The sequence below is a fragment of the Rhinopithecus roxellana genome, chromosome 7, assembly GCF_007565055.1.
Source record: "Rhinopithecus roxellana isolate Shanxi Qingling chromosome 7, ASM756505v1, whole genome shotgun sequence".
NCBI classification, from domain to species: Eukaryota; Metazoa; Chordata; class Mammalia; order Primates; family Cercopithecidae; genus Rhinopithecus; species Rhinopithecus roxellana.
Window position 1 is genome coordinate 107,313,293 of NC_044555.1, and position 6,000 is coordinate 107,319,292.

A 6,000-nucleotide genomic window follows, 5' to 3' on the forward strand; every position below is an offset into this window, starting at 1 on the left:
TCTCTACGGGAAAAAAAAAAAAAAATTAGCCAGGCGTGGTGGTGGGTGCCTGTAATCCCAGCTACTCGGGAGGCTGAGGCCAATAATTGCTTAAACCCGGGAGGTGGAACTCTGTCTCATTAAAAAAAAAAAAAAAAAAAAAAAAAAGAAATAATCAGTAAACAGAAGTATATGTTCCATAAAAGTAGTGTACAAGTATAAAGACATCATAAAACTGGTTTATTCACTCAGGTTTTAGCACAATCAGCTTCTCTGAGAAATTGGGAGATTTCAATGAGAGATTTCAGTAAGGACCATGTTTGCTCTGTAAATGGACTCATCTCAGAGTTGCTTGCTCTAAGTCACAGTCATAACCCTTAAAGAGTGAGTCACCAGGCATGCTGAAGCAGCAACAGACCAATGAGAAAAGGGAAGAAATCTGGGATTTAAGGGGCATAGAAAGATCCTGAAATATTTTTTTTATTGGTCTTTCCTAGCATAAGAAACACCAATTGTTAATCATTCCTTTGGTCTAGGCAGTACTTTTAAAACTTATTTTTAACCAGATAAATGGTTTGATTTGTCAGATGAAATCTTGTATGGAAACCCAATGTAGAAAACAGATGAAAACACAGCTTCTCTGGCTGAAGCATCTCCACAAATCACAATTTGGAAAACATTCGGCTAAAGCATTGAAGACTCCTTTGAAATGCATATTACCTGGGAAGTAGAACATACTAAGAACACTTTTGGGAAAATTAAATAAGTCACATGTTAGAATACTGTATTAGCTTCTGGGAACTGTACTTTAAGCAGGACATAGAAAACCTGAGACTCATCCAGAGTAGGATTTCTAGGTTTCAGTGTTTCATAGAGCAAGTGAAATTTGAAATCAGAGGACTTTAATTCAAGTTTTGCCCCTGCTGTTTAGCACCTATATGACCTCAGATAATTAGTCTCTTTGAGACACAGCTTCCTTATCTGTACAATGGAGGTAATAATATCAATATCTAACAGGATTTTGAGGATTGAAAATAAATAAGAATTGACTTTATCAAATGTACATTGCTATATAATTTTTAATTTACTGATGAGTCTGGAAAATATGTGAGATGAGCCAAAAAGTGAAGGAACCAGATATATTTTAAGGAATAAAGATTTCTGGACACATGTGATAATTATCTTTGAAAATGTTAAGGTCTGATATGTGGAAAAATTAAGTTTGTTTTGTTCCTGATGGGAATGTGACCAACATGTGGATGTGTCATGAGGGTGCATATTGGCTCAACGTAAGAAAGGATTTTATAATTTCAAGTAAAAGGGAGCACCACGAGTTATAGAAAACCTTCTTATTGTAATTTTAGAGAGATTGCTGGGAGTCTACCTATTTGGGTTGCAGAATAAAGTATTTCTGCATTGAATAAGATGTAGTGACTTCAAAAGCCTGAGATCTTATTAATCCTCCTTTCCTTCTTCTTTTATTATATATCTTACAATTTTTTGACTGCTCAGTATCTATCCCTTCTTCTTCTGATAACAGCAGAACAGCCCCAGGGGAGAATTTGTGAACCAGTTACAATCAATCATAGCATCACATTATCATGGCCTCAGTAACTAATTGGTTTAGTGATAGATATATGACCCAAGCCAGGCCAAAATAGCTAGAGTCTCAATTTTTGGACTTTTCTTGATCTACTGGGCATAAAAGTGTGCTGTTTCTGGTAGGTATGCTGATGACAGGGAGTAACTTGCAGCTGCTTGTAGCTGTCTTGGCACTCCAAAGGGAGATCTGCCTGAGAATAGAGACAATGAGAAGATAAGCAATGATCAGAACTATAGACTGAGATCAAGCCCTCATGACATAATTTGAACCCATAGCTCTAATCATTCCTAAAATAAAATTTAGACTTTACCTTTTACATGAACCAATAAAGTTGCATTTTGAGCAGGTCTTTTGTCACTTGCAACTTAAGGAATCTCAGTGGCCACATTATCCCTCACCTCCAACTTTGTGTCTGACACAATCGTCTCTCTGCAAAGCAATAGGAGGAAAGAAGGCTGTGGTCACATGTGTAGAGACAGTCCTGGGCTTGGAGAGGATGTGAAGGGCAGAGAATTCTTGTCCCCTACATAACAGGAAGATGAAAAGTCCCCAAGACTATTCTCATATATTCTATCTAAGGGAGACAGTACATTTTTTGAGTTGCCCACTTTCTGCTTGCAGAGCTTTTGGCGGAACAGGGAGCCCTGCTCAAATTGTTAATTAGCAAATTAAAGAAAGGCTGCAGTGCAAAACTTGTACTAGTTCTTTGTGTTGCTCATTGTATAAAGAAAGTAATTTTGTTTATGTAAATACCCTAGTGGGTCTTTTTTGTTGTTGCTCATGAAAAGGGTGAGGTTCTCAGGACAAGATCTGGAATGAGAGATTTGACAAAATAGGGCAAAACCATCCTTTTACATATAACAACTTTGTGCCAGAGGTACTCTGTGCAAGAAAGAAGAGAGTCTGTGTATCCCAATAGTGTTACACTGTGCTCAGAGACCAACTGTAGCCCCAGCCCGAAGGCATAGGGATATGAGATGCTAGGAGGAGGAATAATAATAGTTGAGTAGAGTAATGCGAATCTGCGCACAAATCTTCATCTTAGGATAGCCTGGAAATACTGAAGAGTGCTTACCATCCCAGAGGATTTGTATTTAAGGCAAAAGGTGACACCAGAAGGCTGAAAAGCTTTGATACAGACATTTGTGTAGCACTTATTTTTGTCCATCTTGTCCCAAGCCCTTTCATGACTCTGTCCTATCTGTGTAATTCTATTCCAGCTATTTAAAAAAACAAAAACAAAAACAAATAGCTACTAGTGATGACCTACCTGTTCCCTGAAATTAGTCCAGACTTCTTCTTGCTTTTTCACCTTAAAATTACTCTTAACTTTCCTGGTTTTCCAACCCCTTGGTAGCTCAGTGTCTTGTTCCTGACATTTACCTATTTTGGATAAGCTATTTCATTATTGTCCGGAGCCATGAGGCCCGGAGTTAGCCGACCTCTGTTGCTTGATCTCCGCAAAGCGGAGACAAGATGGCACATTTCCGGGTTCTTTATTACAAACCTTTCCCGCGCGCGCCTAAACCCTTCCCGCGCGCGCCTAAACCCTTCCCGCGCGCGCCTAAACCTTTCCCGCGCGCGCCTAAACCTTTCCCGCGCGCGCCTAAACCTTTCCCGCGCGGCGCCTAAACCTTTCCCGTACTCGTGCAAACATTTTTCCCGCCCAGGAAGATATGCAGCCTACAGTGCAGGCGCGATCCCGCGCCCGGGAAAATCATCAACCAATGGCACATGCGCAATTGTAATTTGAGTAAACCCAGCCTCCTGTCACCGCCCTGGCCCAACCTCTTCCTCTGCCAGCCTATATAAGGCGTTGCACCGCCACCATTAAAGGAGACTTCATCAGGCTATTTGTCTTGTCTCCATTTCTCCTGTTTTCTTGTCTCCTCCATTCCCACTCCCCCTTCCAGGGCCCGTTCGACTGTCCTGTGGGTCGGGACACATTATTATCTTAGCTCCATTTTTTGGAAAAGGTATGTTCTATTCTATTCTGGTTTCATAACTATATAGGAAGAAATATGTATTTTTTTCTGTCCTCGCCTTGTGATAACACCAGATGAGGCTTGTTCCCCTACCTCAGTATTCCTTTTAAGAAGCGAAGACTGTAAAACATTTTTTTTTTCTCCAGACAGTTTATTTGTTCCATATGTTCTGAGAAAAGAATAAATATTCCTTTGTGAGACCTTAAGCCTTAGGGTAGGACCTGCGCTTTGATTTCTGTTTTTGTACAGCTGCTACACTGACTATGCTTTTCCCAGACTTGAGAAATACTTTAGATGATAGCAAGGCTATCTATGGTAACTAGTGGTGAATACACAGCAGATGTTTAAGACATATAATTGATGTTTATGAATGATTGCAGGTACTCTGGTGGAGGTTATAGATTTATGTTGTTAATTATGTAAAATGTATGTCACAGAATATTGTTTTCTGCCATCATTTACCTTTAATATATACAGTGAAGAAATGAAATATTTTAGACATGAATGTTCAATATCATTCTTTTGTTGTCTAGATCCCTTTAGAACCCTGTTTTGTTCCCTGGGAGGCTGAGCTTTATTGGCTACATCAATGGACTCTCTTTTCTTTTTTCTTCAGGCTTTTGATTGGTTTAGTCAATGGTAGGTACTGACAGGAAGTTGGGAGAAAAGAGAGATTGAGGCATTTATGCTAGACTCCCTTCCTGATGTGGTTTGGAACTGCCTTTGTTCCTCCACTGAAGGCCTCAGCTCCTCTTTGGTAGCTCTCCTCTAATGTTCTCTGCAGGTTCTGGTTATTCCTCTCTCCCTTGTCCCTTCAGGTAAGGGAGGTGGTAAAGGCTCACCGTCTCCATGTTTCACCTTCCCTTATTGGCTTTCCTTACTTTTCCCTAAAGCATTATACAGAGTCCCTTTTTAATATTAAATTTTTGTTTGAATGTGTCATCTGTTTCATGGGGTGGGACTCTGACTAAATCATTATGAAAAAATTACCCCATTATTGGAATGTGTTTGAATATTTGGAAAATTGTTCCTAAACGTGGTATTAGTATGTTGTTTCTTCAGGCACATTTGTTAGGTGAATGAAACTTTAACATTGGTATTCAACTATCCATTTACTTTATTTATTTATTTTGGTTTAAATTTATATATATGTGTGTGTGTGTGTGTGTGTGTGTGTGTATATAAATTTATATATATTTTATTAGGTGGTATAAGTACAGGTTTCTTACATGCATATATTGTGTGAAGTGATGGCTTTTACGGTACCCATCACCTGAATAGTGATCATTACGTTTAACTCTGGGTTTTCCTAAACTTACTGTCTGTGGTCTCCTAAGAACTGTGGAGTCTGCTTGGGTGGTATATACAACTGAGATTCACTGCTGTAGAGCTTAGGTGAGTTAATGGCTAGCCAACTCAGCAGTTTGTTCACCTTAGGTCTAATGAAGCCATGATTAATGTTTTTATCTTTGTGGGGACCAGTTAGGTAATTTGTCTTCAAAAGTCCCACAGATAGTACTTGCAACCTTGGTCATGAATGAATATTCTTGAGGGCCAGTCATGGCAACATGACTGGCTTAGATCAAGCAGTAAAATGCCTCAGTCTACCAATCTTGAGTCAGTAGTGTCCTTTTTGACTAGGAAGAGCAGTGATATTGTTTACAAAAGAACAAAGGAGCAACTCAAATAACATAACCAGACTTTGGGGAATTATTCCCAAAGAATATTTCTATTCTCTTTTGGGAGGTACAACTTGATGCCACTTTACCTTTCTATCTTGGCTATCAAGATATATATTGCTGAATTTAAAACTTGATTACAGTAATAATCTCATCTTTAGTTTCCGGCACAACTACAACTGTCTTTCTCATTAATGATACCTAATTCTGTTTGGTCTTTATTGAACTATTTTGTGGATGTTTATATTTTACTGAAGGTACTTTAAATTCTTTTGGTTATAGGAAGTGTTTAAAGTCAATGGGAATGGATAAACAACTATGTGTTTCCTGAAGGATGCTTATTTCTACCACTACTTAAAATTTTCAGGGTTCTTAGGGCCTTATCAATTGTGGCTTCTCTCATAGTAAGACTCTTGTAAGTACTTTGGGGAGCTTTTATTGGGTGCCCCCAAGAACTTGGAGAAATGAGGGGGACAAATTGACCTCCGAAATCAACATGTAGGTCAAGTAGATCTATAAATTCACCTGAAATGAGATGGTTCTTAGACCATAATTACTGTTATACTGTATTAATATATGTAGATAAAGACCATATCAATAAGAAAAAGGTGCAGCCAATTCAATAAGCAAAGAAAAAAGAGATTAAGGAAGACACATGTTAGCTGTATCCTCCCAATCATGCTCAAGAGAGAGCTGAGCCAATGCATTTCTAATACTTTGACCTATTATGGAGAGCATCCCAGTGTGTTGGATA